The 10,314-nt window shown below is 39.6% G+C and overlaps 1 long non-coding RNA gene across 1 annotated transcript; it reads right to left on the reverse strand.

Moving 5' to 3' along the window:
* Nucleotides 1-739: 739 nt before the first annotated feature.
* Nucleotides 740-7,083, reverse strand: LOC122237432. The gene is made up of 3 exons (XR_006215995.1): nucleotides 6,977-7,083; nucleotides 2,253-2,348; nucleotides 740-1,136 (listed from the first exon to the last, which is right to left on the reverse strand). It is a non-coding gene; the product is annotated as an uncharacterized LOC122237432 (long non-coding RNA).
* Nucleotides 7,084-10,314: the final 3,231 nt, after the last annotated feature.

The raw sequence follows: 10,314 nt of genomic DNA on the forward strand, positions 1-10,314 counted from the left end.
TGTTTTCTTTTGCAACTGAGTTTTGAATCCTGGAAACCTGAAAAGTACTTTTTCACTATGAATAAATAGGGTCAATTCACTTTCTTCACAAAATTCTTATTGAAGGTTTTAAGGGAATTTTATTGAATCAGTAGATTTATAGAGAATTGACATATTTTATTGAGTTTTCTCATCCATGGACACAGTCTTATTTATTATTTCTTAATATCTGTAATTCCTCATATGATTTGTCCTTTCAATCAGGGACTGTTTAGAATTGCTTTCTTTAATTCCAAACTTTGGGACTTTGGGGGGTACATTTTATCATTTCTAATTTTATTGAATTTTAGTCAGAGATAGTGGCCTGTGTTTTATAAATTATTTGATATCTGTTAGGATTTCATTATGGACTGATACTGTATTATTTTTCTATTAGAGTATAACAAATCATCACAAATTTAGAGACTTAAAATGATACCACTTTTTTAAATATGAAATTTATTGTCAAATTGGTTTCCATTACAACACCCAGTGCTCATCCCAACAGGTGCCCTCCTCAATACCCATCACCCACCCACCCCTCCCTCCCATCCCCTATAAACCCTCAGTTTGTTCTCAGTTTTTAGGAGTCTCTTATGTTTTGGCTCCCTCCCTCTCTAACCATTTTTTTTCTTCCCCTCCCCCATGGTCTTCTGTTACGTTTCTCAGGATCCACATAGGAGTGAAAATATATGGAATCTGTCCTTCTCTGTATGACTTATTTCACTTAGCACTGGAGAGTGTTATGCTAAGTGAGATACCATTTTTTTTAGCTCAGGGTTCTGTAGGTGAGAAATCGCAGAAATGTGGCTGGGTTGTTTGCTCAGGTTCCCACAATGCTGAAATCACATGTCTGCTTGGCCGAATTTGCATCTGGAGGCCCTGGGGAAGAATCTGCTTCTGACCTCATTCCTGTTGTGGGTGGAAGCCAGTTCCTTGTGGTGTAGGACTGAGGTTCTATTTCTTTGCTGGTTATCAGCCAGGAGACTGCTGTCAGTTTTTAGAGGCCACCTATATTCCAAGCTTCATTATTCCATCTTCAAAAGCTAACAACAGAAATTTTCTCTTGGATCAAATCCTCCCCATGTTTTGAATCTCTGATGCACTCTGTCTCTAACCTTTAGAACCAGATTTAAAGGGCTCATGAAATTAGGTTGAACTCAACTGGATAATTTCCTTATCTTAAGGTCAAATGACTTAGGGCCTTAGTAACATCTTTAAAAACTTTTAAGGCGGTACCTAGTTCAGTGTTTGATGAATAACTAACTGGGAGAAGTTATATGTATACTAGGTGCTGGGCTTTGGGGCACTATCTTAGATAAGTGTGGTTGAAAAAAAATATTATTATATGGCATGTTCAGTATTTCATATATCTCTATTTAATCAAAGTTACTAATCATGCTCTTCAGATTATAACTTTACTAATTGTATAGGTTTGGATGCATCCAGATTGATGTTTACGTCAGTATCTTGACATTAGTGAAAGTAGTGTAATTAGTGAAATTTAAGACTTAGGAAAGCAGTGTCATTTAAGACCTCATTATCCATAAGAGGTACTAACATATTGTTTTTTCCTCTATTAATTTTTTTCTGACTCAGTCTCTATGGACTTAGTGGGAGTAAACTCCTTTCTATTCTGCAGACACAAGAAGTTGCCCAAGCATCTTTGGTTTGCTGATACTTTCCTATTGGCATGGAAAGCTTGCTGCCTCTCCAAATCTATCCTCTGCTTCAAAAATTCTAACACTTCCTTTAAGATACTCTTCAGTTATCTCTGTGTAATGCCTGACCTCCAAGACAGCCTTATCTTACCTTTAATTTATCGTGGTTAACATTTCATTCATTAAATCTTTCCATAACAAGCTCTTATAGTGTTATTTATCTCTTTATACATATGTGTAGGTGCATGTACATATGTAAATCTTTAGTTCTATCTTCCTTCTTCTCTAGGTTACATGATGCTACCCATGCTTGGATGTAAAGGTTGGGGAGGGATATGTATTTTAGTATTCAGAACAGTTCCTGGTCGATAGTACTGCTCAACTATTTGTTGAATATAGAAATGGATGAATGGATAAACATTTATTAAGTGCCTAATAAGGCCTTTAATAAAAGACAAAGCTTTCATTAAATTATACTTAAAGTGTCAAGTTTATATCTCCATTTTCCCTACTGATCTATGGAATCTCTCAACTGACACAGTCATGGTGGTCTACAATAATACCATCTCTTACCTGGTCCACTGAAATAGCTTCCCTGGTGCCTTTTCTGCATCCTACTGACCTCCAATGCATTCTCCACACAGCAGCAGCAGTCAGAGTGGTGAGCTCCTAGAGGCATAAATCACATCATTCACCTCCATACTTAAAACCTTTCTTTAATAACACCTGTATTCTTTAAATTAATATATAAGGAGGCAGCCATATGTCCCAGTTTGCCTAGGACAGTTCTATTTATGCCCATTGTCCTCATGGAAATCTCACTTCTACTGCCAAGATGCCAGTCTGTGCCCTTGGGGAAGATGTCCAGTCCTTGAAGCTATCCAGAAACAGTGGCTGCAAGACTGTAAGGGCTTGACCATTTCACATGTGCTTGTTATTGATGTGAGTGAGTTGGAGTTGATTAGTTACATGCCCCAGAACTTCTTTTGGGTATCTTGGTCATTTTTAAATCTTATATCTGTGAGAAACGTTGTATCTAAGTAATGGAATGATAATGGTTTCCTCTTGATTCTTTGAGCTCACCCGAGAGTAGTTTTTGTTGAACAAACAAGGTGGACATCACTTTATTGTATTTGAGCCACTCAGTCTAGCCCTAATAGGGTCTCTAAATTGTTCACTATGTGTTGTTCTGAAAGTTTGTAATGTTATTTTTGACATGATTGCTAAACATATTGGAGATTAAGACTGATGGCTACCACTCAGAACATTGGTGTAAGAGCAAAATATATTTTACACATTATTTAATTCCCACGTTAACAGCATAAGCATTTTAATCTCTATTTTATCGACAACGAAATTAAGACAACTTTCTCCAGGTATGAACAATCCAGTGCTTCCTGCATTCAAGTCTAGTACTTGGAAGTGTAACTACTTTGGCTTAATAAATATGGTTTGTTATCTGGTAGATAGGTAAACAATGATCAGATAAACAATGATTCATTTAGGTTGAATCTGCAGAGAGCAGGACATGAATTTGTCTATTATAAATATAATTTCTTTTTTTCAAAAATCTTTATTTATTTATTTATTTTGATAGAAAGATAGTTTTAGCATCAGCGGGGGAGGGCGGAGAGAGAGGCAGACAGAGAATACCAAGCAGGCTCTGTGCTGCCAGCGCAGAGCCAGATGTGGGGCTCAATCCCATGATCCATGAGATCATGACCTGAGCCAAAATCAAGAGTAGGAGGCTTAACTGACTGAGCCACGCAGGTGCCCCTAATTTCTTTTTTTAAGTTTTTAAAAAATATTTAGTTTGGGGAGAGCATAAGTAGGAGGGAGCAGATGGGGGACAGAGGATCTGAAGTGGGCTCTGTGCTGATAGCAGTGAGCCCGATGTGGGGCTTGAACTCACCAATTGAGCCACGAGATCATGATGACCTTATGATCAGTCAGAAGCCCAATCAACTGAGCCACCCATAATATTGCCCCTATAAATATTTCTGAGCCAGGAAACCATGCACCTAGCCTTGGGCCCTTGAAATTTTAAGATACAAATGAAAAAGCTCCTGACGTCATAAGACCTGCCATTTTGTCAGAGACAATTTTCACAGATAAACTGCAATTTTCTAGGATAAATAGCCTGCATGGTGTTTGGCATTTAAAAGCGTACTATTTGAATAAATGGAATATAGCATGCCTGAGAAAGGAACAAACGAAGAGTACAAAGATCAAAAGAAGCAGAGAGGAAAAGACTTTCTCCCTGGGAAGTGGGCAAAAGCGTCACTAAAGTGGTTGGTTACATTGGAACTGGCTACTAGAGGGGGTATGTGAGTTTACTAGGGAAGGAAAGCTAGAGGGGGGCATTCTGGGCAGAGGGAATAGCTTGGCAAATGTATGGAGCTGGGCTAAAATCAAAACCATGGCGTATTCAGGAAGTGGGTAGGAGTTCACTGATCTGGAAAGGGTCTTCAGAATTTCATGGGCAGTATTTTTCCTGCATGAGGAGAAATCACAGCCTCGATTGCACTGCTGTTCATGGCTCAAGTTGATTCCTTTTGTAAAAAGTGCAGTCTTAATATCGCAGACTGAATTCTGAGTGTTGTGGGCTGGAAATTGGAAGAGACCAGAGCTGAGATGGATGAATGTAGTCTGATGCCATAAGCCCCATTCTACTGAGGCTTTCACAAAATGTCAGGCATTGAAACTACTTGTCATTGAGTGAGAACAGCCTCCTCTCTAGGGAGCATTCTTTTTGCCCTCTGTGTTCCAGCAAATAGTGTACAACCCCCTTCTGTCGGGGCCACTCTTCCCTGAACACACAATTCTTAGGAAGTTCAGAGTCTGGCAACTACTGTGTTCTCAGAGATTAATACAGAGACCTCATGGCCTTTGCAAGGCTCAGTGAGCTGCAGCATTCCTTTGAGGAAATAGGAGGGGCACAGGGTACACTCCATACCTAGTAGGAGAATTTTCTGGGTGTAGTGCTATGGAGGAGGATTTGTTTCTGTGGAGGAGACTTGTGAAATGACACACAGACAAACAAAAAAGTGACAGAAATGAATGCGCTTCCTCTCACTTCTTCCTGAAAGTCAGTGTTGATTTTGAGAAAAAAAAGAGTAATATCTTTGCTAGTAATAAATAAAATGAATAAAAATAAAACTAATAAAACTAATAAAAACTAACAAAACTCTCATCCCTAGAGTAGTGAGAGTGAGAAAAACCATCAGTTGTGTGTGCGTGTGTGTGTGTGTGTGAGAGAGAGAGAGAGAGAGAGAGATCTGGCTACTGTACTTTAACAATAATTCCTCTTGACATTATACAAGGTCAGCACGTCACCTCAAGACCACCCTGCTTGAGGATTTGCTCTCCACACAGGGTTGTATGGACTCTCTCGGCTGAGAAATGTCACCCAGCACCTTTCATATTTATGGTGACTCATAAACAGGAAACCAGTCCTGTCCATGACATTGTAACTTTTTTCATATCTCAAATCCTTTTATGAAAATGAAAAAAAAACCCCACCAAACAAAACCATAGAGCTTAGCTGCCTTATGCTTTCCGAGCCAAAGTAAATATTGCCAAATTAGTAAGGCATACTGAACAAATTAAGCGCTAAATGCAAATTTATCGACTGAAATCCAATGGCGGAGTCGCCAAAGAGCTTACAGTGGTAAAGCACAGCCCTGTAAGTAGGTGTTTGTGTTGGCGAGTCTCTGCAGAGAGGCATGGGAACAGTAATATAAAAAGAGAGCATTTCTGTTACACCCAAGATGAACAGTTTGCTTTAGAAAGTTCAAGTAAACAGTGTCTAACATATATTCACTGAATTCAGAATCTCAGTTGCTACCAAGAGGGAGATGAAAAAAAAAGAAGCTGGCAAAATGTCATTAAAAAAAATCTCATTTGGAAATGTTCAAGTCAGCCTTGTAAATCATTGAATGAGATGGAGACATCCTTCCTCATTTCTGAGCCCTATGTTCCAGCAGTGCATCACTAGGGCAAACAAGAGCTTTTCCCTTAAGGATATTTAAAACCTTACAAAATAAGGAGAAAATTTATCTTCATATTTTCTAATATCTCGAATGGAATAAAATCTTACAAAATAGGAAGATTTATCTTCATATTTTCTAATGTCCCAAATGGATGATATATCCTTTTAAGTTGTGGGCATCATTTATGATGCCTAAGTTTTGAAAGTTGCATGTGTATTGCTTTGGTTTAATGACTGATTTGGGAGGGGCTGGAGGAGAAAGTGGTTGTGATTGTAACTGCTTCAGTGTTATCCTCTTGACCATGGACTCAGTGACTTCTCTTCCCACTTTGGCCAGATTCTCTTATCCCCTTTAACATGAAAAATCCTAAGATGCACATTTCTGTTTGTATTGAGTGTTCCTCTTCCTCTCCTCCTCCTCGTCCTCCCCCTTCTCCTACTCCTCTCCTTTGCTTCCCCTACCCCCTTTTTATAGCACTGGATCTGCAATGCTAAAACAAAGTCCTGGTCATGTATCTTCCATGAAACTACATTTGATGAGATTTTATTTTATTTTGTAAAAGTTTTAAAAATTTTAATTGAAGTATAATTTATATATAATGTTATATGTTTTGGGTGTGCAACATAGTGACTTGACAATTATACACATTACAAAATACCATGGTAAATGTAGTTACCACGTCTCATCACACAGGGCTATTACAATATTATTGACTGTATCCCTTGGATGTTATTTATTCTTCAGTGAAGAGTTCCTACAAGCTTTCTGGGGCTTCCCACATTGTCTTGTCTCTTCTTTTTAAATTTTTTTTAATGTTCATTTATTTATTTTGTGAGAGAGACAGAGTGAATGAATGTGAGCAGAGAGGGGCAGAGAGGGAGAGAGAATCCCAAGCAGGCTCTGCAATGTTAGCACAGAGCTCCATGCAGGGCTCGATCCCACAAATTGTGAGATCATGACCTGAGCTGAAACTAAGTCAGACAGTCAACTGACTGAGCCATCTAGGTGCCCCACCTTGTCTCTTCTTTGACACTAGGAAGGTGAAGAAACCAGGAGACAGGAAAGTCATTTTATCACATGGTACAAATCGGGACTATAATGAAAATACCATAGTGTGGCAAACCTGGATGGATATTTAGAAAGTTGTATTTTATAGAGGAAAAATTAGATGCCCAGAGAGAGATTATCACATGGCCAAAGTAACGCAGTGATTCAGTTGCAGAGAAATTATTAGATCAGATTTTCTTCATCTCTTGATTCCTAACCAAAAGACTCAACATACCAGTCTCCCTCCCACATACTTACTGTTGAGAGGTCTTTTCTATACATAACATTCTCTTCCCACACCCAGCAACATAGAGTAGCAGAGCTAAAGATCTCCTTCTCCATGCCATTCTCTTTCTCAAGGAGATCTGCTGGTCTTCCACTGCAGAGGAAATCAAGGATAAACTCCTCAAGCATTTTGGGTTTTGAAGCTGAGGGTAGCCCTGGCTCTGGTTGGCCAAAACATTAGACAAGCTGAGAATTGTCTTGTGGCAGAAAGATAGCAAGAGAATTGCAAAGCAGAAATAGGCCTAGCTATGACCCCCGGAGGAAGGGAAATTTATAAATATTTGGTGGGTGGAAATGAAAATGGGTTATAAATTATATTTTCCTACATGACATTTCCTAAGAAATCAGCCAGGGTTACATTTTTTAGAAGAATTTAGATAGTCCAAGAAATGAAAATCAGCTTGATGCATTTTATTTGCATGGTATAATTTCAGTTAACTAGCTTCAACCACACAATCAGCTGGCAATACCTTTGGTTCAGAGGCCCACACAGCACAATAGACAACATCATATATGCAGCTTAGTATACCTGGGGCATTCTGCATTTATCTTAGATTCCTTTCTAGGTCAAAAGTCTAGGTTAATGAGCATTTCCACTCATACTCAGAACATGTCCCTGGAATGCGGGAAAAACCTGAATTGTTAACAACAACAACAAATTCTTTTGGACTCGTTTTAACCAGAAGCGATATAAAAAAAGTGTAATAATTTCAGAACATTAACAATATGCAAATCTCTTAATAAAAGTAAGAAAAGATTACTGTTATTACAGCTGAGTTCTTAATGATCCCTCCCTTGACTAAATATTAGAATAGGTCTTCCTATGGCCTTGGTTCTTGGTGTAAGAATCCATAGTCATCACCTAGCTACTCTCCACCTGAACGAGCCTATTCAAAACAATGGTCTTCTCCAGGGGCTACATGTTACACCATCAAATGATTGGGTGTTTCTGTGAAGTAGAAGATACAGTGTGTTAATGCATATTGGCTATTGGAGAGTTCTGTTGAGTAGATGACTTCTAATATGTGGATATTTTGATAATTAATAGTAACTAATTTTACTCTTTTCCCATGGGGTGATCTGCCCCAGAATAGTCTTAGGTAGACTATTCTTACCTCCAAGGGTAATGGCTTAGATTCATCAAGCTACGGATGTGAAAGTGCTATTGATTTGAAGAGATATGTTTATTCGAGTGGATACTGACAGAGATGCTGTGGGCAACTTAAAATCTATGCTTACCTTGAAATCTAGCCCCTGTGGAAGCATATAGAGGACATAGTGGGGTTTTTATTCCAGGGCAGTTTTCTAAAGCTGTGATCAGGGGTAGAATGGCTGGACGTAGAATGGACTGAGCACTGAATCACTATCTTGGCCACAAGAGTGACCACCAATCCCTGAGGAGCGACCTCCTCTCCAGTCTTGGAGAGAACTTAGCGGTGGGGCCCAGAGCAAAGCTAAGAAGCCCCAGAGAGCTCAAAGATCCTGTAGGAAAGGGCCAGGTCATCACGCCCTCCACTTTCTCTGCCAGTTCTCCTCTGGGTCTCCTTTCAGACCTCCATCAAGTCTGTCTTCAGAGTTTCCCAGGGCACATGGATGCAATCTAAACTCATCATGTGAATCTAAGTAAACCACTTAATCCAATGCCTGGCATATTTAAGGACTTAATAAATATCTATCATTAATCTTCTTGTGCTAAAATCATCATCATCATCATCTCATTTATTTAAACCTTACAACATACTTGTCAGTTTCTTTGAGAAAAAAACAAAAGCTAATCTCACACTTACAACTAGTAAATAAATTATTTATAGTTTGTCTTACAGGACAAAATCTAAATAACTGTACATTAAAAAGAACATCAGTTACACTTTAGAAAATTCACTCAATGTGTTAAAAACATTCCTTTTGTTGCCTCTATAAATTTTGTAGTTAAAGACATCCTCAGGAGAGGTAACATACAGGTATCTGGGCTCCGCAACCAGGCTCCTTTCTGCCTGAGGGTGTTCTCCCTTCCAAGTATATACCTCTCATTTTTCACATTATATGGTGACATTTTTGAGGACATAAACCTCATGTCTATTTTTCTACCTTTTGTACAGTCTCTGACACAGGACTTCACATATAGTAGGCATTCAGGAAAACCTCTGTGATGCATGGATGAGTCTGAGAGCCACCGGGATTTGGGCTGGACCAGCAGCATCTTCACTGAATTGAATGCGAAGACCAATAATTCTGTGGGCTGTCCACAGTCATGCATTTCTATAAAATTCCATTTTACCACCCACAAAAACACATTTGACGCAGCTGAATGTGTACATATGCACCTGCACACTCACACCCGTGCATGAGTGTGCATCCTAGTGCCCCCAAGGGCTGACATTCACCTCTTCTGCACCCAAACTCGACACTCCCCCATCCATATTCACAGCCAAGTATCCCCCCCAGCACACAGCGGCACAGACACATGTGAGCCACTACGGGATGGCACCCGCACACATGCAAACCTGCATGCCCTCCAGATGACTTTGAAGCTGGGACTGAGAGTAGGGAAACACCCTGAATCCTGGCTGCTGTGGCAGTCACAACACATCACGTTAAAAAAAAAAATTCTCGTTATTCCCTGGAGACTGCAAGCTGACTTCCGAGTTTTAAAGGACCCCCAAAACTGACTCTCCTCTGACTTTGCTCAGGGCTAGTTCCTGAACAATACATAAATTGTCGGGATCAACGAGAAGAGTACACTGTGTTCTCTCAGTGCCTTTAGGACCAGTGTCTCCACCTCCCAAGACAATATTACTATTGTCTCCAACGCTCAAGCCTGTTGTTTTATCTTTGAGGAAGTTTATTCCTAGATAGAGATCTTCAAACACCAGCTGAAAATGGAGGCATTGACAGACTGCCTCACATTTATTGCTGCTGTATAAGAGAACCATTTAAAAGCTGGTGGAGTTTTCCTCCTCAGCAAATACAGCCACTTACTCTGGTCAAGCCATCTGCCTTTCTAGAAGGCTCAGGACTTAGGAATCAGCCCAGTTATGAGCAGAATCCACAGAGCTGTAAAGGCCAACAGGGAAGGGAAAGAGTTTAAACTTTAACTTCTTCAGACATCATGGAACCATCACAAAAATGAATCAGAAACACCCAACGGAGAGCATTTTTCACAGTCACTGTGCAGATGACAGAAGATAAGAAATGTCAGTAAAGGTGGAAAGTTCTATACTGATAACATCTCCTACCTTGTGGATAGAGACACTATTTCTCAGGAGTTCGCTGGATAGTTCACATCACTGGTTTTCTTCTGACGTACAGAA

Source organism: Panthera tigris, chromosome A3 (assembly GCF_018350195.1).
Source record: "Panthera tigris isolate Pti1 chromosome A3, P.tigris_Pti1_mat1.1, whole genome shotgun sequence".
In the NCBI taxonomy this organism is placed as follows: domain Eukaryota; kingdom Metazoa; phylum Chordata; class Mammalia; order Carnivora; family Felidae; genus Panthera; species Panthera tigris.